Below are 27,845 nucleotides of genomic sequence, written 5' to 3'. Positions count from 1 at the left end.
GATTTAGTTGATGAATGATGGATATTGAAAAAATAGAAAGTTTAATAGTTTAGAAACTTTATAAAATGTCAATCTTTTAGCCATAGGAAATCCTATAGATGCTGCGAAGGAGCTTTTTGCCAAGTTTTGAGAAGATTATGAGATGGTATTGAATCTTACATTTCGTTGATAAAGGATGGGGATTGAAAAAATGGAAAGTTTCTTATTTTAGAAACATTATAAAACATCCATCTTTTAGAGATAGGAAACCCTACTAATGCTGTCAAGGTGCTTTTAACCAAGTTTTAAGATAAGTATGAGATGATATTGAATCTTAGATTTAGATGATGAAGGACGGAGATTGAAAAAAAGAATATTTCTTATTTTAGAAACTTTATAAAACATCAATATTTTAGACAAAGGAAAAGCTCAATCTCATCCTCATCTCAAAACTTTGCTAAAACATCTAAAACTTTCTATTGAATCTTTACAAGACATCCATCTTTTAGACATAAGAAACCATTGAGAAGGTGTCAAGGCGCTTTTAGTAAAATTTTGCGATGAGAATGAGAGGGTATTGAATCATAGATTTAGATGATAAAGGATGAAGATTGAAAAATTAGAAAGTTTATTATTTTAGAAACTTTATAAAACTTCCATATTTTAGACATAAGAATCCCTAGAGATAATACCAAGGAGCTTTTAGCCAAGTTTTGAGAAGAGGATGAGAAGATATTGAATCTTACAATTAGTTGATAAAAGATGGAGATTGAAAAAATAGAAAGTTTCTTATTTAAGAAAATTCATAAGACATCCATCTTTTAGACTTAGGAAACCATAAATATGGTGTCAAGCAGCGTTTAGACAAGTTTTGAGATAAAGATGAGATGCAATTGAATCTTAGATTTAGTCGATGAATGATGGAGATTGAAAAAATAGAAAGTTTATTAGTTTAGAAACTTTATAAAATATCAATCTTTTAGACATAAGAAGCCATATAGATGGTGCGAAGGAGCTTTTTGCCAAGTTTTGAGAAGATTATAAGATGGTATTGGATCTTAGATTTCGTTGATAAAGGATGGAGATTGAAAAAATGGAAAGTTTCTTATTTTAGAAACTTTATAAAACATCCATCTTTTAGAAATAGGAAACCCTACAAATGGTGTCAAGGTGCATTTGACCAAGTTTTGAGATAAGTATAAGATGATATTGAATCTTAGATTTAGATTATGAAGGATGACGATTGAAAAAAAGAATGTTTCTTATTTTAGAAACTTTATAAAACATCCATATTTTAGACAAAGAAAAAGCTCCATCTCATCCTCATCTCAAAACTTTGCTAAAACATCTAAAACTTTCTATTCAATCTTTACAAGACATCCATCTTTTAGACATAAGAAACCATTGAGAAGGTGTCAAGGCACTTTTAGTCAAGTTTTGCGATTAGAATGAGAGGGTATTGAATCATAGACTTAGATGATAAAGGATGAAGATTGAAAAATTAGAAAGTTTATTATTTTATAAACTTTATAAAACATCCATATTTTAGACATAATAATGCCTAGAGATAATGCGAAGGAGCTTTTACCCAAGTTTTGAGAAGAGGATGAGAAGATATTGAATCTTATATTTAGTTGATAAAAGATGGAGATTGAAAAAATAGAAAGTTTCTTATTTTAGGAAATTCATAAGACAGAGCTTTTAGACTTAGAAAACCATAAAGATGGTGTCAAGGAGCGTTTAGACAAGTTTTGAGATAAGGATGAGATGAAATTGAATCTTAGATTTAGTCGATGAATGATGGAGATTGAAAAAATAGAAAGTTTATTAGTTTAGAAGCTTTATAAAATATCAATCTTTTAGACATAGGAAACCTTATAGATGCTGCGAAGGAGCTTTTTGCCAAGTTTTGAGAAGATTATGAGATGGTATTGAATCTTAGATTTCGTTGATAAATGATGGAGATTGAAAAAATGGAAAGTTTCTTATTTTAGAAACTTTATAAAACATCCATCTTTTTGAGATAGGAAACCCTACTAATGGTGTGAAGGTGCTTTTGACTAAGTTTTGAGATAAGTATGAGATGATATTGAGTCTTAGATTTAGATGATTAAGGATGGAGATTGAAAAAAAGAATGCTTCTTATTTTAGAAACTTAATAAAACATCCATATTTTAGACAAAGGAAAAACTCCATCTCATCCTCATCTCAAAACTTTGCTAAAACATCTAAAATTTTCTATTGAATCTTTACAAGACATCCATCTTTTAGACATAAGAAACCATTGAAAAGGTGTAAAGGCGCTTTTAGTCAAGTTTTGCGATGAGAATGAGAGGGTATTGAATCATAGATTTAGATGATAAAGGTTGAAGATTGAAAAATTAGAAAGATTATTATTTTAGAAACTTTATAAAACATTCATATTTTAGACATAAGAATCCCTAGAGATAATGCGAAGGAGCTTTTAGCAAAGTTTTGAGAAGAGGATAAAAGATGAGATTAAAAAAATAGAAAGTTTCTTATTTTAGAAAATTCATAAGACATCCATCTTTTAGACTTAGAAAACCAAAAAGATGGTATTAAGGAGCGTTTAGACAAGTTTTGAGATAAGGATGAGATGAAATTGAATCTTAGATTTAGTTGAAGAATGATGGAGATTGAAAAAATAGAAAGTTTATTAGTTTAGAAACTTTATAAAATATAAATCTTTTAGACATAGGAAACCCTATAAATGCTGCGAATGAGCTTTTTGCCAAGTTTTGAGAAGTTATGAGATGGTATTGAATCTTAGATTTCGTTGATAAAGGATGGAGATTGAAAAAATGGAAAGTTTCTTATTTTAGAAACTTTATAAAACATCCATCTTTTAGAGATAGGAAACCCTACTAATGGTGTCAAGGTGCTTTTCACCAAGTTTTGTGATAAATATGAGATGATATTGAATCTTAGATTTAGATGATGAAGGATGGAGATTGAAAAAAAAAAAGAATGTTTCTTATTTTAGAAACTTTATAAAACATCAATATTTTAGACAAAGGAAATGCTCCATCTCATCCTCATCTCAAAACTTTGCTAAAACATCTAAAACTTTCTATTTAATCTTTACAAGACATCCATCTTTTAGACATAAGAAACCATTGAGAAGGTGTCAAGGCACTTTTAGTCAAGTTTTGCGATGAGAATGAGAGGGTATTGAATCATAGATTTAGATGATAAAGGATGAAGATTGAAAAATTAGAAAGTTTATTATTTTGGAAACTTTATAAAACATCAATATTTTAGACATAAGAATCCCTAGAGAAAATGCGAAGGAGCTTTTAGCCAAGTTTTGAGAAGAGGATGAGAAGATAATGAATCTTATATTTAGTTGATAGAAGATGGAGATTGAAAAAATAGAAAGTTTCTTATTTTAGAAAATTCATAAGACATCCAGCTTTTAGACTTAGAAAACCATAAAGATGGTGTAAAGGAGCGTTTAGACAAGTTTTGAGATAAGGATGAGATAAAATTGAATCTTTGATTTAGTTGATGAATGATTGAGATTGAAAAAATAGAAAGTTTATTAGTTTAGAAACTTTATAAAATATCAATCTTTTAGACATAAGAAGCCATATAGATGGTGCGAAGGAGCTTTTTGCCAAGTTTTGAGAAGATTATAAGATGGTATTGGATCTTAGATTTCGTTGATAAAGGATGGAGATTGAAAAAATGGAAAGTTTCTTATTTTAGAAACTTTATAAAACATCCATCTTTTAGAGATAGGAAACCCTACTAAAGGTGTCAAGGTGCTTTTGACCAAGTTTTGAGATAAGTATGAGATGATATTGAATCTTTGATTTAGATGATAAAGGATGGAGCTTGAAAAAAGAATGTTTTTTATTTTAGAAACTTTATAAAACATCAATATTTTAGACAAAGGAAAAGCTCCATCTCATCCTCATCTCAAAACTTTGCTAAAACATCTAAAACTTTCTATTGAATCTTTACAAGACATTCATCTTTTAGACATAAGAAACCATTGAGAAGGTGTCAAGGCGCTTTTAGTCAAGTTTTGCAATGAGAATGAGAGGGTATTGAATCATAGATTTAGATGATAAAGGATGAAGATTGAAAAATTAGAAAGTTTATTATTTTAGAAACTTTATAAAACATTCATATTTTAGACATAATAATGCCTAGAGATAATGCCAAGGAGCTTTTACCCAAGTTTTGAGAAAAGGATGAGAAGATATTGAATCTTATATTTAGTTGATAAAAGATGGAGATTGAAAAAATAGAAAGTTTCTTATTTTAGGAAATTCATAAGACATCCAGCTTTTAGACTTAGAAAACCATAAAGATGGTGTCAATGAGCGTTTAGACAAGTTTTGAGATAAGGATGAGATGAAATTGAATCTTAGATTTAGTCGATGAATGATGGAGATTGAAAAAATAGAAAGTTTATTACTTTAGAAACTTTATAAAATATCAATCTTTTAGGCATAGGAAACCCTATAAATGGTGTGAAGGAGCTTTTTGCCAAGTTTTGAGAAGATTATGAGAAGGTATTGAATCTTAGATTTCGTTGATAAAGGATGGAGATTGAAAAAATGGAAAGTTTCTTATTTTAGAAACTTTATAAAACATCCATCTTTTTGAGATAGGAAACCCTACTAATGGTGTCAAGGTGCTTTTGACTAAGTTTTGAGATAAGTATGAGATGATATTGAATCTTAGATTTAGATGATGAAGGATTGAGATTGAAAAAAAGAATATTTCTTATTTTAGAAACTTTATAAAACATCAATATTTTAGACAAAGGAAAAGCTCCATCTCATCCTCATCTCAAAACTTTGCTAAAACATCTAAAACTTTCTATTGAATCTTTACAAGACATCCATCTTTTAGACATAAGAAACCATTGAGAAGGTGTCAAGGCGCTCTTAGTCAAGTTTTGCGATGAGAATGAGAGGGTATTGAATCATAGATTTAGATGAAAAAGGATGAAGATTGAAAAATTAGAAAGTTTATTTTTTTAGAAACTTTATAAAACATCCATATTTTAGACATAAGAATCCCTAGAGATAATGCTAAGGAGCTTTTAGCCAAGTTTTGAGAAGAGGATGAGAAGATATTGAATTTTACAATTAGTTGATATAAGATGGAGATTGAAAAAATAGAAAGTTTCTAACTTAAGAAAAAATTCATAAGACATCCATCTTTTAGACTTAGGAAACCATAAATATGGTGTCAAGCAGCGTTTAGACAAGTTTTGAGATAAGGATAAGATGAAATTGAATCTTAGATTTACTCGACGAATGATGGATATTGAAAAAATAGAAAGTTTATTAGTTTAGAAACTTTATAAAATATCAATCTTTTAGACATAAGAAACCTTATAGATGGTGCGAAGGAGCTTTTTGCCAAGTTTTGAGAAGATTATAAGATGGTATAGAATCTTAGATTTCGTTGATAAAGGATGGAAATTGAAAAAATGGAAAGTTTCTTATTTTAGAAACTTTAGAAAACATCCATCTTTTAGAGATAGGAAACCCTACTATTGTTGTGAAGGTGCTTTTGATCAAGTTATGAGATAAGTATGAGATGATATTGAATCTTAGATTTAGATGATGAAGGATGGAGATTGAAAAAAAGAATGTTTCTTATTTTAGGAACTTTATAAAACATCCATATTTTAGACAAAGGAAAAGCTCCATCTCATATTCATCTTAAAACTTTGCTAAAACATCTAAAACTTTCTATTGAATCTTTACAAGACATCCATCTTTTAGACATAAGAAACAATTGAGAAGGTCTCAAGGCGCTTTTAGTCAAGTTTTGCGATGAGAATGAGAGGGTATTGAATCATAGATTTAGATGATAAAGGATGAAGATTGAAAAATTAGAAAGTTTATTATTTTAGAAACTTTATAAAACATCAATATTTTAGACATAAGAATCCCTAGAGATATTGCCAAACAGCTTTTAGCAAAGTTTTGATAAGAGGATGAGAAGATATTGAATCTTATATTTAGTTGATAAAAGATGGAGATTGAAAAAATAGAAAGTTTCTTATTTTAGAAAATTCATAAGACATCTATCTTTTAGACTTAGGAAACCATAAAGATGGTGTCAAGCAGCGTTTAGACAAGTTTTGAGATAAGGATGAGATGAAATTGAATCTTAGATTTAGTTGATGAATGATGGAGATTGAAAAAATAAAAAGTTTATTAGTTTAGAAACTCTATAAAATATCAATCTTATAGACATAAGACACCCTATAAATGGTGCGAAGGAGCTTTTTGCAAAGTTTTGAGAAGTTTATAAGATGGTATTGAATCTTAGATTTCATTGATAAAGGATGGAAATTGAAAAAATGGAAAGTTTCTTATTTTAGAAACTTTATAAAACATCCATCTTTCGCAGATAGGAAACCCTACTAATGGTGTGAAGGTGCTTTTGTCCAAGTTTTGAGATAAGTATTAGATGATATTGAATCTTAGATTTAGATGATTAATGATGGAGATTGAAAAAAAAGAATGTTTCTTATTTTAGAAACTTTATAAAACATCCATATTTTAGACAAAGGAAAAGCTCCATCTCATCCTCATCTCAAAACTTTGCTAAAACATCTAAAACTTTTATTGAATCTTTACAAGACATCCATCTTTTAGACATAAGAAACCATTGATAGGTGTCATGGCGCTTTTAGTCAAGTTTTCCGATGAGAATGAGAGGGTATTGAATCATAGATTTAAATGATAAAGGATGAAGATTGAAAAATTAGAAAGTTTATTATTTTAGAAACTTTATAAAACATTCATATTTTAGACATAAGAATCCCTAGAGATAATGCCAATGCGCTTTTAGCCAAGTTTTGAGAAGAGAATGAGAAGATATTGAATCTTATATTTAGTTGATAAAAGATGGAGATTGAAAAAATAGAAAGTTTCTTATTTTAGAAAATTCATAAGACATTCATCTTTTAGACTTAATAATCCATAAAGATGGTGTCAAGCAACGTTTAGACAAGTTTTGAGATAAGGATGAGATGAAATTGAATCTTAGATTTAGTTGATGAATGATGGAGATTGAAAAAATAGAAAGTTTATTAGTTTAGAAACTTCATAAAATATCAATCTTTTAGACATAAGAAACCCTATAGATGGTGCGAAAGAGCTTTTTGCCAAGTTTTGAGAAGATTATAAGATGGTATTGAATCTTAGATTTCATTGATAAAGGATGGAAATTGAAAAAATGGAAAGTTTCTTATTATAGAAACTTTATAAAAAATCCATCTTTTGGAGATAGGAAACCCTACTAAGGGTGTCAAGGTGCATTTGACCAAGTTTTGAGATAAGTATAAGATGATATTGAATCTTAGATTTAGATGATGAAGGATGGAGATTGAAAAAAAGAATGTTTCTTATTTTAGAAACTTTATAAAACATCCATATTTTAGACAAAGGAAAAGCTCCATCTCATCCTCATCTCAAAACTTTGCTAAAGCATCTAAAACTTTCTATTGAATCTTTACAAGACATCAATCTTTTAAACATAAGAAACCATAAAGAAGGTGTCAAGGCGCTTTTAGTCAAGTTTTGCGATGAGAATGAGAGGGTATTGAATCATAGATTTAGATGATAAAGGATGAAGATTGAAAAATTAGAAAGTTTATTATTTTAGAAACTTTATAAAACATTCATATTTTAGACATAAGAATCCCTAGAGATAATGCCAAGTAGCTTTCAGCCAAGTTTTGAGAAGAGAATGAGAAGATATTGAATCATATATTTAGTTGATAAACTATCGAGATTGAAAAAATAGAAAGTTTCTTATTTTAGAAAATTCATAAGACATCCATCTTTTAGACCTAGGAAACCATAAATATGGTGTCAAGCAGCGTTTAGACAAGTTTTGAGATAAGGATGAGATGAAATTGAATCTTAGATTTAGTTGATGAATGATGGAGATTGAAAAAATAGAAAGTTTATTAGTTTAGAAACTCTATAAAATATCAATCTTATAGACATAAGACACCCTATAAATGGTGCGAAGGAGCTTTTTGCAAAGTTTTGAGAAGATTATAAGATGGTATTGAATCTTAGACTTCGTTGATAAAGGATGGAGATTGAAAAAATGGAAAGTTTCTTATTTTAGAAACTTTATAAAACATCCATCTTTTAGAGATAGGAAACCCTACTAATGGTGTGAAGGTGCTTTTGTCCAAGTTTTGAGATAAGTATTAGATGATATTGAATCTTAGATTTAGATTATGAATGATAGAGATTGAAAAAAAAGAATGTTTCTTATTTTAGAAACTTTATAAAACATCCATATTTTAGACAAAGGAAAAGCTCCACCTCATCCTCATCTCAAAACTTTGCTAAAACATCTAAAACTTTCTATTGAATCTTTATAAGACATCCATCTTTTAGACATAAGAAACCATTGATAGGTGTCAAGGCGCTTTTAGTCAAGTTTTTCGATGAGAATGAGAGGGTATTGAATCATAGATTTAAATGATAAAGGATGAAGATTCAAAAATTAGAAAGTTTATTATTTTAGAAACTTTATAAAACATTCATATTTTAGACATAAGAATCCCTAGAGATAATGCCAATGAGCTTTTAGCCAAGTTTTGAGATGAGAATGAGAAGATATTGGATCTTATATTTAGTTGATAAAAGATGGAGATTGAAAAAATAAAAAATTCTTATTTTAGAAAATTCATAAGACATTCATCTTTTAGACTTAATAATCCATAAAGATGGTGTCAAGCAATGTTTAGACAAGTTTTGAGATAAGGATGAGATGAAATTGAATCTTACATTTAGTTGATGAATGATGGAGATTGAAAAAATAGAAAGTTTATTAGTTTTGAAACTTCATAAAATATCAATCTTTTAGACATTAGAAACCCTATAGATGGTGCAAAGGAGCTTTTTGCCAAGTTTTGAGAAGATTATAAGATGGTATTGAATCTTAGATTTCATTGATAAAGGATGGAAATTGAAAAAATGGAAAGTTTCTTATTTTAGAAACTTTATAAAATATCCATCTTTTGGAGATAGGAAACTCTACTAAGGGTGTCAAGGTGCATTTGACCAAGTTTTGAGATAAGTATAAGATGATATTGAATCTTAGATTTAGATGATGAAGGATGGAGATTGAAAAAAAGAATGTTTCTTATTTTAGAAACTTTATAAAACATCCATATTTTAGACAAAGGAAAAGCTCCATCTCATCCTCATCTCAAAATTTTGCTAAAACATCTAAAACTTTCTATTGAATCTTTACAAGACATCCATCTTTTAGACATAAGAAACCATTGAGAAGGTGTCAATGCGCTTATAGTCAAGTTTTGCGATGAGAATGAGAGGGTATTGAATCATAGATTTAGATGATAAAGGATGAAGATTGAAAAATTAGAAAGTTTATTATTTTAGAAACTTTATAAAACATTCATATTTTAGACATATGAATCCCTAGAGATAATGCCAAGTAGCTTTCAGCCAAGTTTTGAGAAGAGAATGAGAAGATATTGAATCATATATTTAGTTGATAAAATATCGATATTGAAAAAAAAGAAAGTTTCTTATTTTAGAAAATTCATAAGACAATCATCTTTTAGACTTAGGAAACCATAAAGATCGTGTCAAGCAGCGTTTAGACAAGTTTTGAGATAAGGATGAGATGAAATTGAATCTTAGATTTAGTTGATGAATGATGGAGATTGAAAAAATAAAAAGTTTATTAGTTTAGAAACTCTATAAAATATCAATCTTATAGACATAAGACACCCTATAAATGGTGCGAAGGAGCTTTTTGCAAAGTTTTGAGAAGATTATAAGATGGTATTGAATCTTAGACTTCGTTGATAAAGGATGGAGATTGAAAAAATGGAAAGTTTCTTATTTTAGAAACTTTATAAAACATCCATCTTTTAGAGATAGGAAACCCTACTAATGGTGTGAATGTGCTTTTGTCCAAGTTTTGAGATAAGTATTAGATGATATTGAATCTTAGATTTAGATGATGAATGATGGATATTGAAAAAAAAAGAATGTTTCTTATTTTAGAAACTTTATAAAACATCCATATTTTAGACAAAGGAAAAGCTCCATCTCATCCTCATCTCAAAACTTTGCTAAAACATCTAAAACTTTCTATTGAATCTTTACAAGACATCCATCTTTTAGACATAAGAAACCATTGATAGGTGTCAAGGCGCTTTTAGTCAAGTTTTGCGATGAGAATGAGAGGGTATTGAATCATAGATTTAAATGATAAAGGATGAAGATTGAAAAATTAGAAAGTTTATTATTTTAGAAACTTTATAAAACATTCATATTTTAGACATAAGAATCCCTAGAGATAATGACAAGGAGCTTTAAGCCAAGTTTTGATAAAAGGATGAGAAGATATTGAATCTTATATTTAGTTGATAAAAGATGGAGATTGAAAAAATCGAAAGTTTCTTATTTTAGAAAATTCATAAGACATCTATCTTTTAGACTTAGGAAACCATAAAGATGGTGTCAAGCAGCGTTTAGTCAAGTTTTGAGATAACGATGAGATGAAATTGAATCTTAGATTTTGTTGATGAATGATGGAGATTGAAAAAATAGAAAGTTTATTAGTTTAGAAACTTTATAAAATATCAATCTTTTAGACATAAGAAACCTTATAGATGGTGCGAAGGAGCTTTTTGCCAAGTTTTGAGAAGATTATAAGATGGTATAGAATCTTAGATTTCGTTGATAAAGGATGGAAATTGAAAAAATGGAAAGTTTCTTATTTTAGAAACTTTATAAAACATCCATCTTTTAGAGATAGGAAACCCTACTATTGTTGTGAAGGTGCTTTTGATCAAGTTATGAGATAAGTATGAGATGATATTGAATCTTAGATTTAGATGATGAAGGATGGAGATTGAAAAAAAGAATGTTTCTTATTTTAGGAACTTTATAAAACATCCATATTTTAGACAAAGGAAAAGCTCTATCTCATATTCATCTCAAAACTTTGCTAAAACATCTAAAACTTTCTATTGAATCTTTACAAGACATCCATCTTTTAGACATAAGAAACAATTGAGAAGGTCTCAAGGCGCTTTTAGTCAAGTTTTGCGATGAGAATGAGAGGGTATTGAATCATAGATTTAGATGATAAAGGATGAAGATTGAAAAATTAGAAAGTTTATTATTTTAGAAACTTTATAAAACATCAATATTTTAGACATAAGAATCCCTAGAGATATTGCCAAACAGCTTTTAGCAAAGTTTTGATAAGAGGATGAGAAGATATTGAATCTTATATTTAGTTGATAAAAGATGGAGATTGAAAAAATCGAAAGTTTCTTATTTTAGAAAATTCATAAGACATCCATCTTTTAGACTTAGGAAACCATAAAGATGGTGTCAAGCAGCGTTTAGTCAAGTTTTGAGATAACGATGAGATGATATTGAATCTTAGATTTTGTTGATGAATGATGGAGATTGAAAAAATAGAAAGTTTATTAGTTTAGAAACTTTATAAAATATCAATCTTTTAGACATAAGAAACCTTATAGATGGTGCGAAGGAGCTTTTTGCCAAGTTTTGAGAAGATTATAAGATGGTATAGAATCTTAGATTTCGTTGATAAATGATGGAAATTGAAAAAATGGAAAGTTTCTTATTTTAGAAACTTTATAAAAAATCCATCTTTTAGAGATAGGAAACCCTACTATTGTTGTGAAGGTGCTTTTGATCAAGTTATGAGATAAGTATGAGATGATATTGAATCTTAGATTTAGATGATGAAGGATGGAGATTGAAAAAAAGAATGTTTCTTATTTTAAGAACTTTATAAAACATCCATATTTTAGACAAAGGAAAAGCTCCATCTCATATTCATCTCAAAACTTTGCTAAAACATCTAAAACTTTCTATTGAATCTTTACAAGACATCCATCTTTTAGACATAAGAAACAATTGAGAAGGTGTCAAGGCGCTTTTAGTCAAGTTTTGCGATGAGAATGAGAGGTTATTGAATCATAGATTTAGATGATAAAGGATGAATATTGAAAAATTAGAAAGTTTATTATTTTAGAAACTTTATAAAACATCAATATTTTAGACATAAGAATCCCTAGAGATAATGCCAAGCAGCTTTTAGCCAAGTTTTGAGAAGAGGATGAGAAGATATTGAATCTTATATTTAGTTGATAAAAGATGGAGACTGAAAAAATAGAAAGTTTATTATTTTAGAAAATTCATAAGACATCCATCTTTTAGACTTAGGAAACCATAAAATGGTGTCAAGCAGGGTTTAGACAAGTTTTGAGATAAGGATGAGATGAAATTGAATCTTAGATTTAGTTGATAAATGATGGAGATTGAAAAAATAGAAAGTTTATTAGTTTAGAAACTCTATTAAATATCAATCTTTTAGACATAAGAAACCCTATAAATGGTGCGAATGAGCTTTTTGCAAAGTTTTGAGAAGATTATAAGATGGTATTGAATCTTAGATTTCGTTGATAAAGGATGGAGATTGAAAAAATGGAAAGTTTCTTATTTTAGATACTTTATAAAACATCCATCTTTTAGAGATAGGAAATCCTACTAATGGTGTGAAGGTTCTTTTGTCCAAGTTTTGAGATAAGTATGAGATGATATTGAATCTTAGATTTAGATGATGAAGGATGGAGATTGAAAAAAAGAATATTTCTTATTTTAGAAACTTTATAAAACATCCATATTTTAGACAAAGGAAAAGCTCCATCTCATCCTGATCTCAAAACTTTGCTAAAACATCTAAAACTTTCTATTGAATCTTTACAAGACATCCATCTTTTAGACATAAGAAACCATTGAGAAGGTGTCAAGGCGCTTTTAGTTAAGTTTAGCGATGAGAATGAGAGGGTATTGAATCATAGATTTAGATGATAAAGGATGAAGATTGAAAAATTAGAAAGTTTATTATTTTAGAAACTTTATAAAACATCCATATTTTAGACATAAGAATCCCTAGACATAATGCCAAGGAGCTTTTAGCCATGTTTTGAGAAGAGGATGAGAAGATATTGAATCTTATATTTAGTTGATAAAAGATGGAGATTGAAAAAATAGAAAGTTTCTTGTTTTAGAAAATTCATAAGACATCCATCTTTAGACTTAGGAAACCATAAAGATGGTGTCAAGCAGCATTTAGAAAAGTTTTGAGATAAGGATGAGATGATATTGAATCTTAGATTTAGTTGATGAATGATGGAGATTGAAAAAATAGAAAGTTTATTAGTTTAGAAACTTTATAAAATATCAATCTTTTAGACATTAGAAACCCTATAGATGGTGCGAAGGTGCTTTTTGCCAAGTTTTGGGAAGATTATAAGATGGTATAGAATCTTAGATTTCGTTGATAAAGGATGGAAATTGAAAAAATGGAAAGTTTCTTATTTTAGAAACTTTATAAAACATCCATCTTTTAGAGATAGGAAACCCTACTATTGTTGTGAAGGTGCTTTTGATCAAGTTATGAGATAAGTATGAGATGATATTGAATCTTAGATTTAGATGATGAAGGATGGAGATTGAAAAAAAGAATGTTTCTTATTTTAGGAACTTTATAAAACATCCATATTTTAGACAAAGGAAAAGCTCTATCTCATATTCATCTCAAAACTTTGCTAAAACATCTAAAACTTTCTATTGAATCTTTACAAGACATCCATCTTTTAGACATAAGAAACAATTGAGAAGGTCTCAAGGCGCTTTTAGTCAAGTTTTGCGATGAGAATGAGAGGGTATTGAATCATAGATTTAGATGATAAAGGATGAAGATTGAAAAATTAGAAAGTTTATTATTTTAGAAACTTTATAAAACATCAATATTTTAGACATAAGAATCCCTAGAGATATTGCCAAACAGCTTTTAGCAAAGTTTTGATAAGAGGATGAGAAGATATTGAATCTTATATTTAGTTGATAAAAGATGGAGATTGAAAAAATCGAAAGTTTCTTATTTTAGAAAATTCATAAGACATCCATCTTTTAGACTTAGGAAACCATAAAGATGGTGTCAAGCAGCGTTTAGTCAAGTTTTGAGATAACGATGAGATGATATTGAATCTTAGATTTTGTTGATGAATGATGGAGATTGAAAAAATAGAAAGTTTATTAGTTTAGAAACTTTATAAAATATCAATCTTTTAGACATAAGAAACCTTATAGATGGTGCGAAGGAGCTTTTTGCCAAGTTTTGAGAAGATTATAAGATGGTATAGAATCTTAGATTTCGTTGATAAATGATGGAAATTGAAAAAATGGAAAGTTTCTTATTTTAGAAACTTTATAAAAAATCCATCTTTTAGAGATAGGAAACCCTACTATTGTTGTGAAGGTGCTTTTGATCAAGTTATGAGATAAGTATGAGATGATATTGAATCTTAGATTTAGATGATGAAGGATGGAGATTGAAAAAAAGAATGTTTCTTATTTTAGGAACTTTATAAAACATCCATATTTTAGACAAAGGAAAAGCTCCATCTCATATTCATCTCAAAACTTTGCTAAAACATCTAAAACTTTCTATTGAATCTTTACAAAACATCCATCTTTAAGGCATAAGAAACCATTGAGAAGGTGTCAAGGCGCTTTTAGTCAAGTTTTGCGATTAGAATGAGAGGGTATTGAATCATAGATTTAGATGATAAAGGATGAAGATTGAAAAATTAGAAAGTTTATTATTTTAGAAACTTTATATAACATCAATATTTTAGACATAAGAATCCCTAGAGATAATGCCAATGAGCTTTTAGCCAAGTTTTGAGTAGAGGATGAGAAGATATTGAATCTTATATTTAGTTGATAAAAGATAGAGATTGAAAAAATAGAAAGTTTCTTGTTTTAGAAAATTCATAAGACATCCATCTTTTAGACTTAGGAAACCATAAAGATGGTGTCAAGCAGCATTTAGACAAGTTTTGAGATAAGGATGAGATGAAATTGAATCTTAGATTTAGTTGATAAATGATGGAGATTGAAAAAATAGAAAGTTTATTAGTTTAGAAACTCTATTAAATATCAATCTTTTAGACATAAGAAACCCTATAAATGGTGCGAATGAGCTTTTTGCAAAGTTTTGAGAAGATTATAAGATGGTATTGAATCTTAGATTTCGTTGATAAAGGATGGAGATTGAAAAAATGGAAAGTTTCTTATTTTAGATACTTTATAAAACATCCATCTTTTAGAGATAGGAAATCCTACTAATGGTGTGAAGGTTCTTTTGTCCAAGTTTTGAGATAAGTATGAGATGATATTGAATCTTAGATTTAGATGATGAAGGATGGAGATTGAAAAAAAGAATATTTCTTATTTTAGAAACTTTATAAAACATCCATATTTTAGACAAAGGAAAAGCTCCATCTCATCCTGATCTCAAAACTTTGCTAAAACATCTAAAACTTTCTATTGAATCTTTACAAGACATCCATCTTTTAGACATAAGAAACCATTGAGAAGGTGTCAAGGCGCTTTTAGTTAAGTTTAGCGATGAGAATGAGAGGGTATTGAATCATAGATTTAGATGATAAAGGATGAAGATTGAAAAATTAGAAAGTTTATTATTTTAGAAACTTTATAAAACATCCATATTTTAGACATAAGAATCCCTAGACATAATGCCAAGGAGCTTTTAGCCATGTTTTGAGAAGAGGATGAGAAGATATTGAATCTTATATTTAGTTGATAAAAGATGGAGATTGAAAAAATAGAAAGTTTCTTGTTTTAGAAAATTCATAAGACATCCATCTTTAGACTTAGGAAACCATAAAGATGGTGTCAAGCAGCATTTAGAAAAGTTTTGAGATAAGGATGAGATGATATTGAATCTTAGATTTAGTTGATGAATGATGGAGATTGAAAAAATAGAAAGTTTATTAGTTTAGAAACTTTATAAAATATCAATCTTTTAGACATTAGAAACCCTATAGATGGTGCGAAGGTGCTTTTTGCCAAGTTTTGGGAAGATTATAAGATGGTATAGAATCTTAGATTTCGTTGATAAAGGATGGAAATTGAAAAAATGGAAAGTTTATTATTTTAGAAACTTTATAAAACATCCATCTTTTTTAGGTAGGAAACCCTACTAATGCTGTCAAGGTGCTTTTGATCAAGTTTTGAGATAAGTATGAGATGATATTGAATCTTAGATTTAGATGATGAAGGATGGAGATTGAAAAAAAGAATGTTTCTTATTTTAGGAACTTTATAACACATCCATATTTTAGAGAAAGGAAAAGCTCCATCTCATATTCATCTCAAAACTTTGCTAAAACATCAAAAATTTTCTATTTAATCTTTACAAGATATCCATCTTTTAGACATAAGAAACCATTGAGAAGGTGTCAAGGCGCTTTTAGTCAAGTTTTGCGATGAGAATGAGAGTGTATTGAATCATAGATTTAGATGATAAATGATGAAGATTGAAAAATTAGAAAGTTTATTATTTTAGAAACTGTATAAAACATCAATATTTTAGACATAAGAATCCTTAGAGATAATGCCAAGGAGGTTTTAGCCAAGTTTTGAGAAGATGATGAGAAGATATTGAATCTTATATTTAGTTGATAAAAGATGGAGACTGAAAAAATAGAAAGTTTCTTATTTTAGGAAATTCATAAGACATCTATCTTTTAGACTTGGGAAACCATAAAGATGATGTCAAGCAGCGTTTAGACAAGTTTTGAGATAAGGATGAGATGAAATTGAATCTTAGATTTAGTTGATGAATGATGGAGATTGAAAAAATAGAAAGTTTATTTGTTTAGAAACTTTATAAAACATGTATCTTTTGGAGATAGGAAACCCTACTAAAGATGTCAAGGTGCATTTGACCAAGTTTTGAGATAAGTATAAGATGATATTGAATCTTAGATTTAGATGATGAAGGATGGAGATTGAAAAAATGAATGTTTCTTATTTTAGAAACTTTATAAAACATCCATATTTTAGACAAAGGAAAAGCTCCATCTCATCCTCATCTCAAAACTTTGGTAAAACATCTAAAACTTTCTATTGAATCTTTACAAGACATCCATCTTTTAAACATAAGAAACCATTGAGAAGGTGTCAAGGCGCTTTTAGTCAAGTTTTGCGATGAGAATGAGAGGGTATTGAATCATAGATTTAGATGATAAAGGATGAAGATTGAAAAATTAGAAAGTTTATTATTTTAGAAACTTTATAAAACATCAATACTTTAGACATAAGAATCCCTAGAGATAATGCCAAGGAGCTTTTAACCAAGTTTTGAAGAGAGGAAGAGAAGATATTGAATCTTATATTTAGTTGATAAAAATACAGATTGAAAAAATAGAAAGTTTCTTATTTTAGAAAATTCATAAGACATCCATCTTTTAGACTTAGGAAACCATAAAGATGGTGTCAAGCAGCGTTTAGACAAGTTTTGAGATAAGGATGAGATGAAATTGAATCTTAGATTTACTTGATGAATGATGGAGATTGAAAAAATAGAAAGTTTATTAGTTTTGAAACTCTATTAAATAATAATATTTTAGACATAAGAAACCCTATAAATGGTGCGAAGGAGCTTTTTGTAAAGTTTTGAGAAGATTATAAGATGGTATTGAATCTTAGATTTCGTTGATAAAGGATTGAAATTGAAAAAATGGAAAGTTTCTTATTTTAGAAACTTTATAAAACATCCATCTTTTAGAGATAGGAAACCCTACTAATGCTGTCAATGTGCTTTTGATCAAGTTTTGAGATAAGTATGAGATGATATTGAATTTTAGATTTAGATGATGAAGGATGGAGATTGAAAAAAAGAATGTTTCTTATTTTAGGAACTTTATAAAACATCCATATTTTAGACAAAGGAAAAGCTCCATCTCAAATTCATCTCAAAACTTTGCTAAAACATCTAAAACTTTCTATTGAATCTTTACAAGACATTCATCTTTAAGGCATAAGAAACCATTGAGAAGGTGTCAAGGCGCTTTTAGTCAAGTTTTGGGATGAGAATGAGAGGGTATTGAATCATAGATTTAGATGATAAAGGATGAAGATTGAAAAAAAGAATGTTTATTATTTTAGAAACTTTACAAAACATCCATAGTTTAGACATAAGAATCCCTAGAGATAATGCCAAGGAGCTTTTAGCCACATTTTGAGAAGTGGATGAGAAGATATTGAATCTTATATTTAGTTGATAAAAGATGGAGATTGAGAAAATAGAAAGTTTCTTATTTTAGAAAATTCATAAGACATCCATCTTTTAGACTTGGGAAACCATAAAGATGGTGTCAAGCAGCGTTTAAACAAGTTTTGAGATAAGGATGAGATGAAATTGAATCTTAGACTTAGTTGATGAATGATGGAGATTGAAAAAATAGAAAGTTTATTTGTTTAGAAACTCTATTAAATATCAATCTTTTAGACGTAAGAAACCATATAAATGATGCGAAGGAGCTTGTTGCAAAGTTTTGAGAAGATTATAAGATGGTATTGAATCTTAGATTTCGTTGATAAAGGATGGAGACTGAAAAAATGGAAAGTTTCTTATTTTAGAAACTTTATAAAACATCCATCTTTTAGAGATAGGAAACCCTACTAATGGTGTCAAGGTGCTTTTGTCCAAGTTTTGAGATAAGTATGAGATGATATTGAATCTTAGATTTAGATGATGAATGATGGAGATTGAAAAAAAGAATGTTTCTTATTTTAGAAACTTTATAAAACATCCATATTTTAGACAAAGGAAAAGCTCTATCTCATCCTCATCTCAAAACTTTGCTAAAACATCTAAAACTTTCTATTAAATCTTTACAAGACATCCATCTTTTAGACATAAGATACCATTGAGAAGGTGTCAAGGCGCTTTTAGTAAAGTTTAGCGATGAGAATGAGAGGGTATTGAATCATAGATTGAGATGATAAAGGATGAAGGTTGAAAAATTAGAAAGTTTATTATTTTAGAAACTTTATATAACATCCATATTTTAGACATAAGAATCCCTAGAGATAATGCCAAGGAGCTTTTAGCCAGGTTTTGAGAAGAGGATGAGAAGATATTGAATCTTATATTTAGTTGATAAAAGATGGAGATTGAAAAAATAGAAAGTTTCTTATTTTAGAAAATTCATAAGACATCCATCTTTTAGACTTAGGAAACCATAAAGATGGTGTCAAGCAGCATTTAGACAAGTTTTGAGATAAGGATGAGATGAAATTGGATCTTAGATTTAGTTCATTAATGATGGAAATTGAAAAAATACAAAGTTTATTACTTTAGAAACTTTATAAAATATCAATCTTTTAGACATTAGAAACCCTAAAGATGGTGCGAATGAGCTTTTTGCCAAGTTTTGGGAAGATTCTAAGATGGTATAGAATCTTAGATTTCGTTGATAAATGATGGAAATTGAAAAAATGGAAAGTTTCTTATTTTAGAAACTTTATAAAACATCCATCTTTTAGAGATAGGAAACCCTACTAATGCTGTCAAGGTGCTTTTGATCAAGTTTTGAGATAAGTATGAGATGATATTGAATCTTAGATTTAGATGATGAATGATGGAGATTGAAAAAAAGAATGTTTCTTCTTTTAGGAACTTTATAAAACATCCATATTTTAGACAAAGGAAAAGCTCCATCTCATATTCATCTCAAAACTTTGCTAAAACATCTAAAACTTTCTATTGAATCTTTACAAAACATCCATCTTTAAGGCATAAGAAACCATTGAGAAGGTGTCAAGGCGCTTTTAGTCAAGTTTTGCGATTAGAATGAGAGGGTATTGAATCATAGATTTAGATGATAAAGGATGAAGATTGAAAAATTAGAAAGTTTATTATTTTAGAAACTTTATATAACATCAATATTTTAGACATAAGAATCCCTAGAGATAATGCCAATGAGCTTTTAGCCAAGTTTTGAGTAGAGGATGAGAAGATATTGAATCTTATATTTAGTTGATAAAAGATAGAGATTGAAAAAATAGAAAGTTTCTTGTTTTAGAAAATTCATAAGACATCCATCTTTTAGACTTAGGAAACCATAAAGATGGTGTCAAGCAGCATTTAGACAAGTTTTGAGATAAGGATGAGATGAAATTGAATCTTAGATTTAGTTGATTAATGATGGAGATTGAAAAAATACAAAGTTTATTAGTTTAGAAACTTTATAAAATATCAATCTTTTAGACAATAAAAACCCTATAGATGGTGCGAAGGAGCTTTTTGCCAAGTTTTGGGAAGATTATAAGATGGTATAAAATCTTAGATTTCGTTGATAAAGGATGGAAATTGAAAAAATGGAAAGTTTCTTATTTTAGAAACTTTATAAAATATCCATCTTTTAGAAATAGGAAACCCTACTAATGCTGTCAATGTGCTTTTGATCAAGTTTTGAGATAAGTATGAGATGATATTGAATCTTAGATTTAGATGATGAAGGATGGAGATTGAAAAAAATAATGTTTCTTCTTTTAGGAACTTTATAAAACATCCATATTTTAGACAAAGGAAAAGCTCCATCTCATATTCATCTCAAAACTTTGCTAAAACATCTAAAACTTTCTATTGAATCTTTACAAGACATCCATCTTTAAGGCATAAGAAACCATTGAGAAGGTGTCAAGGCGCTTTTAGTCAAGTTTTGGGATGAGAATGAGAGGGTATTGAATCATAGATTTAGATGATAAAGGATGAAGATTGAAAAAAAAAATGTTTATTATTTTAGAAACTTTATAAAACATCCATATTTTAGACATAAGAATCCCTAGAGATAATGCCAAGGAGCTTTTAGCCACATTTTGAGAAGTGGATTAGAAGATATTGAATCTTATATTTAGTTGATAAAAGATGGAGATTGAGAAAATAGAAAGTTTCTTATTTTAGAAAATTCATAAGACATCCATCTTTTAGACTTGGGAAACCATAAAGATGGTGTCAAGCAGCGTTTAAACAAGTTTTGAGATAAGGATGAGATGAAATTGAATCTTAGACTTAGTTGATGAATGATGGAGATTGAAAAAATAGAAAGTTTATTTGTTTAGAAACTCTATTAAATATCAATCTTTTAGACATAAGAAACCCTATAAATGATGCGAAGGAGCTTGTTGCAAAGTTTTGAGAAGATTATAAGATGGTATTGAATCTTAGATTTCGTTGATAAATGATGGAGATTGAAAAAATGGAAAGTTTCTTATTTTAGAAACTTTATAAAACATCCATCTTTTAGAGATAGGAAACCCTACTAATGGTGTCAAGGTGCTTTTGTCCAAGTTTTGAGATAAGTATGAGATGATATTGAATCTTAGATTTAGATGATGAATGATGGAGATTGAAAAAAAGAATGTTTCTTATTTTAGAAACTTTATAAAACATCCATATTTTAGACAAAGGAAAAGATCTATCTCATCCTCATCTCAAAACTTTGCTAAAACATCTAAAACTTTCTATTGAATCTTTACAAGACATCCATCTTTTAGACATAAGAAACCATTGAGAAGGTGTCAAGGCGCTTTTAGTCAAGTTTAGCGATGAGAATGAGAGGGTATTGAATCATAGATTTAGATGATAAAGGATGAAGATTGAAAAATTAGAAAGTTTATTATTTTAGAAACTTTATATAACATCAATATTTTAGACATAAGAATTCCTAGAGATAATGCCAAGGAGCTTTTAGCCAGGTTTTGAGAAGAGGATGAGAAGATATTGAATCTTATATTTAGTTGATAAAAGATGGAGATTGAAAAAATAGAAAGTTTCTTATTTTAGAAAATTCATAAGACATCCATCTTTTAGACTTAGGAAACCATAAAGATGGTGTCAAGCAGCATTTAGACAAGTTTTGAGATAAGGAAGAGATGAAATTGAATCTTAGATTTAGTTGATTAATGATGGAGATTGAAAAAATAAATGTTTATTAGTTTAGAAACTTTATAAAATATCAATCTTTTAGACATTAGAAACCCTATAGATGGTGCGAATGAGCTTTTTGCCAAGTTTTGGGAAGATTCTAAGATGGTATAGAATCTTAGATTTCGTTGATAAAGGATGGAAATTGAAAAAATGGAAAGTTTCTTATTTTAGAAACTTTGTAAAACATCCATCTTTTAGATATAGGAAACCCTACTAATGCTGTCAAGGTGCTTTTGATCAAGTTTTGAGATAAGTATGAGATGATATTGAATCTTAGATTTAGATGATGAATGATGGAGATTGAAAAAAAGAATGTTTCTTCTTTTAGGAACTTTATAAAACATCCATATTTTAGACAAAGGAAAATCTCCATCTCATATTCATCTCAAAACTTTGCTAAAACATCTAAAACTTTCTATTAAATCTTTACAAGACATCCATCTTTAAGGCATAAGAAACCATTGAGAAGGTGTCAAGGCGCTTTTAGTCAAGTTTTGCGATGAGAATGAGAGGGTATTGAATCATAGATTTAGATGATAAGGGATGAAGATTGAAAAATTAGAAAGTTTATTATTTTAGAAACTTTATATAACATCCATATTTTAGACATAAGAATCCCTAGAGATAATGCCAAGGAGCTTTTAGCCAAGTTTTGAGAAGACGATGAGAAGATATTGAATCTTATATTTAGTTGATAAAAGATGGAGATTGAAAAAATAGAAAGTTTCTTGTTTTAGAAAATTCATAAGACATCCATCTTTTAGACTTAGGAAACCATAAAGATGGTGTCAAGCAGCATTTAGACAAGTTTTGAGATAAGGATGAGATGAAATTGAATCTTAGATTTAGTTGATTAATGATGGAGATTGAAAAAATACAAAGTTTATTAGTTTAGAAACTTTATAAAATATCAATCTTTTAGACAATCGAAACCCTATAGATGGTGCGAAGGAGCTTTTTGCCAAGTTTTGGGAATTTTATAAGATGGTATAGAATCTTAGATTTCGTTGATAAAGGATGGAAATTGAAAAAATGGAAAGTTTCTTATTTTAGAAACTTTATAAAACATCCATCTTTTAGAGATAAGAAACCCTACTAATGCTGTCAAGGTGCTTTTGATCAAGTTTTGAGATAAGTATGAGATGATATTGAATCTTAGATTTAGATGATGAAGGATGGAGATTGAAAAAAAAGAATGTTTCTTATTTTAGAAACTTTATAAAACATCTATATTTTAGACATAAGAATCCTTAGAGATAATGCGAATGAGCTTTTAGCCAAGTTTTGAGAAGAGGATGAGAAGATATTGAATCTTATATTTAGTTGATAAAAGATGGAGATTGAAAAGATAGAAAATTTCTTATTTTAGAAAAATCATAAGACATCAATCTTTTAAACTTAGGAAACCATAAAGATGGTGTTAAGCAGCGTTTAGACAAGTTATGAGATAAGGATGAGATGAAATTGAATCTTAGACTTAGTTGATGAATGATGGAGATTGAAAAAATAGAAAGTTTATTTGTTTAGAAACTTTATAAAACATCTATCTTTTGGAGATAGGAAATCCTACTAAAGGTGTCAAGGTGCATTTGACCAAGTTTTGAGATAAGTATAAGATGTTATTGAATCTTAGATTTAGATGATGAAGGATGGAGATTGAAAACAAGAATGTTTCTTATTTTAGAAACTTTATAAAACATCCATATTTTAGACAAAGGAAAAGCTCAATCTCATCCTCATCTCAAAACTTTGCTAAAACATCTAAAACTTTCTATTGAATCTTTAATAGACATCCATCTTTTAGACATAAGAAAATATTGAGAGGGTATTGAATCATAGATTTAAATGATAAAGGATGAAGATTGAAAAATTAGAAAGTTTATTATTTTAGAAACTTTATAAAAAATATCCATATTTTAGACATAAGAATCCCTATAGATAATGCCAAGGAGCTTTTAGCCAAGTTTTGAGAAGAGGATGAGAAGATATTGAATCTTATATTTATTTGATAAAAGATGGAGATTGAAAAAATAGAAAGTTTCTTATTTTAGAAAATTCATAAGACATCCATCTTTTAGACTTAGGAAACCATAAAGATGGTGTCAAGCAGCGTTTAGTCAAGTTTTGAGATAAGCATGAGATGAAATTGAATCTTAGATTTAGTTGATAAATGATGGAGATTGAAAAAATAGAAAGTTTATTAGTTTAGAAACTTTATAAAATATCAATATTTTAGACATAAGAAACCCTATAGATGGTGCGAAGGAGCTTTTTGCCAAGTTTTGAGAAGACTATAAGATGGTATTCAATCTTAGATTTCGTTGATAAAGGATGGAAATTGAAAAAATCGAAAGTTTCTTATTTTAGAAACTTTATAAAACATCCATCTTTTAGAGATAGGAAACCCTACTAATGGTGTCAAGGTGCTTTTGACCAAGTTTTGAGATAAGTATAAGATGATATTGAATCTTAGATATAGACGATGAAGGATGGCGATTGAAAAAAAAGAATGTTTCTTATTTTAGAAACTTTATAAAACATCAATATTTTAGACAAAGGATAAGCTCCATCTCATCCTCATCTCAAAACTTTGCTAAAACATCTAAAACTTTCTATTGAATCTTTACAAGACATCCATCTTTTAGACATAAGAAACCATTGAGAAGGTGTCAAGGCGCTTTTAGTCAAGTTTTCCGATGAGAATGAGACGGTATTGAATCATAGATTTAAATGATAAAGGATGAAGATTGAAAAATTAGAAAGTTTATTATTTTGGAAACTTTATATAACATCCATATTTTAGACATAAGAATCCCTAGAGATAATGCCAAGGAGCTTTTAGCCAAGTTTTGAGAAGAGGATGAGAAGATATTGAATCTTATATTTAGTTGATAAAAGATGGAGATTGAAAAAATAGAAAGTTTCTTATTTTAGAAAATTCATAAGACATCCATCTTTTAGACTTAGGAAACCATAAAGATGGTGTCAAGCAGCATTTAGACAAGTTTTGAGATAAGGATGAGATGAAATTGAATCTTAGATTTAGTTGATTAATGATGGAGATTGAAAAAATACAAAGTTTATTAGTTTAGAAACTTTATAAAATATCAATCTTTTAGACATTAGAAACCCTATAGATGGTGCAAAGGAGCTTTTTGCCAAGTTTTTGGAAGATTCTAAGATGGTATAGAATCTTAGATTTCGTTGATAAAGGATGGAAATTGAAAAAATGGAAAGTTTCTTATTTTAGAAACTTTATAAAACATCCATCTTTTAGAGATAGGAAACCCTACTAATGGTGTCAAGGTGCTTTTGACCAAGTTTTGAGATAAGTATGAGATGATATTGAATCTTAGATTTAGATGATGAAGGATTGAGATTGAAAAAAAAAAGAATGTTTCTTATTTTAGAAACTTTATAAAACATAAATATTTTAGACAAAAGAAAAGATCCATCTCATCCTCATCTCAAAACTTAGCTAAAATATCTAAATCTTTCTATTGAATCTTTACAAGAAATCCATCTTTTAGACATAAGAAACAATTGAGAAGGTGTTGAGGCGCTTTTAGTCAAGTTTTGCGATGAGAATGAGAGGGTATTGAATCATAGATTTAGATGATAAAGGATGAAGATTGAAAAATTAGAAAGTTTATTATTTTAGAAACTCTATAAAATATCAATATTTTAGACATAAGAATCCCTATAGATAATGCCAAGGAGCTTTTAGCCAAGTTTTGAGAAGAGGATGAGAAGATATTGAATCTTATATTTAGTTGATAAAAGATGGAGATTGAAAAAATAGAAAGTTTCTTATTTTAGAAAATTCATAAGACATCCATCTTTTAGACTTAGGAAACCATAAAGATGGTGTCAAGCAGCATTTAGACAAGTTTTGAGATAAGGATGAGATGAAATTGAATCTTAGATTTAGTTGATGAATTATGGATATTGAAAAAATAGAAAGTTTATTAGTTTTGAAACTCTATAAAATATCAATCTTTTAGACATAAGAAACCCTATAAATGGTACGAATGAGCTTTTTGCCAAGTTTTGAGAAAATTATAAGATGGTATTGAATCTTAGATTCCGTTGATAAAGGATGGAGATTGAAAAAATGGAAAGTTTCTTATTTTAGAAACATTATAAAACATCCATCTTTTAGAGATAGAAAACCCTACTAATGGTGTCAATGTGCTTTTGACCAAGTTTTGAGATAAGTATAAGATGATATTGAATATTAAGATTTAGATGATGAAGGATGGCGATTGAAAAAAAGAATGTTTCTTATTTTAGAAACTTTATAAAACATCCATATTTTAGACAAAGGAAAACCTCCATCTCATCCTCATCTCAAAACTTTGCTAAAACATCTAAAACTTTCTATTGAATCTTTACAAGACATCCATCTTTTAGACATAAGAAACCATTGAGAAGGTGTCAAGGCGCTTTTAGTCAAGTTTTCCGATGAGAATGAGACGGTATTGAATCATAGATTTAAATGATAAAGGATGAAGATTGAAAAATTAGAAAGTTTATTATTTTGGAAACTTTATATAACATCCATATTTTAGACATAAGAATCCCTAGAGATAATGCCAAGGAGCTTTTAGCCAAGTTTTGAGAAGAGGATGAGAAGATATTGAATCTTATATTTAGTTGATAAAAGATGGAGATTGAAAAAATAGAAAGTTTCTTATTTTAGAAAATTCATAAGACATCCATCTTTTAGACTTAGGAAACCATAAAGATGGTGTCAAGCAGCATTTAGACAAGTTTTGAGATAAGGATGAGATGAAATTGAATCTTAGATTTAGTTGATTAATGATGGAGATTGAAAAAATACAAAGTTTATTAGTTTAGAAACTTTATAAAATATCAATCTTTTAGACATTAGAAACCCTATAGATGGTGCGAAGGAGCTTTTTGCCAAGTTTTGGGAAGATTCTAAGATGGTATAGAATCTTAGATTTCGTTGATAAAGGATGGAAATTGAAATAATGGAAAGTTTCTTATTTTAGAAACTTTATAAAACATCCATCTTTTAGAGATAGGAAACCCTACTAATGGTGTCAAGGTGCTTTTGACCAAGTTTTGAGATAAGTATGAGATGATATTGAATCTTAGATTTAGATGATGAAGGATGGAGATTGAAAAAAAAAAGAATGTTTCTTATTTTAGAAACTTTATAAAACATAAATATTTTAGACAAAAGAAAAGATCCATCTCATCCTCATCTCAAAACTTAGCTAAAATATCTAAAACTTTCTATTGAATCTTTACAAGACATCCATCTTTTAGACATAAGAAACAATTGAGAAGGTGTTGAGGCGCTTTTAGTCAAGTTTTGCGATGAGAATGAGAGGGTATTGAATCATAGATTTAGATGATAAAGGATGAAGATTGAAAAATTAGAAAGTTTATTATTTTAGAAACTCTATAAAACATCAATATTTTAGACATAAGAATCCCTATAGATAATGCCAAGGAGCTTTTAGCTAAGTTTTGAGAAGAGGATGAGAAGATATTGAATCTTATATTTAGTTGATAAAAGATGGAGATTGAAAAAATAGAAAGTTTCTTATTTTAGAAAATTCATAAGACATCCATCTTTTAGACTTAGGAAACCATAAAGATGGTGTCAAGCAGCATTTAGACAAGTTTTGAGATAAGGATGAGATGAAATTGATTCTTAGATTTAGTTGATGAATTATGGATATTGAAAAACTAGAAAGTTTATTAGTTTTGAAACTCTATAAAATATCAATCTTTTAGACATAAGAAACCCTATAAATGGTACGAAGGAGCTTTTTGCCATGTTTTGAGAAGATTATAAGATGGTATTGAATCTTAGATTTCGTTGATAAAGGATGGAGATTGAAAAAATGGAAAGTTTCTTATTTTAGAAACATTATAAAACATCCATCTTTTAGAGATAGAAAACTCTACTAATG

Source organism: Tasmannia lanceolata, unplaced genomic scaffold, assembly GCF_043159265.1.
Source record: "Tasmannia lanceolata isolate RefF3 unplaced genomic scaffold, GAP_Taslan_0.1 ptg000006l, whole genome shotgun sequence".
Lineage (NCBI taxonomy): Eukaryota > Viridiplantae > Streptophyta > Magnoliopsida > Canellales > Winteraceae > Tasmannia > Tasmannia lanceolata.
The sequence above is the reverse complement of the archived record's forward strand: the minus strand, read 5'-3'. Positions refer to the sequence as shown.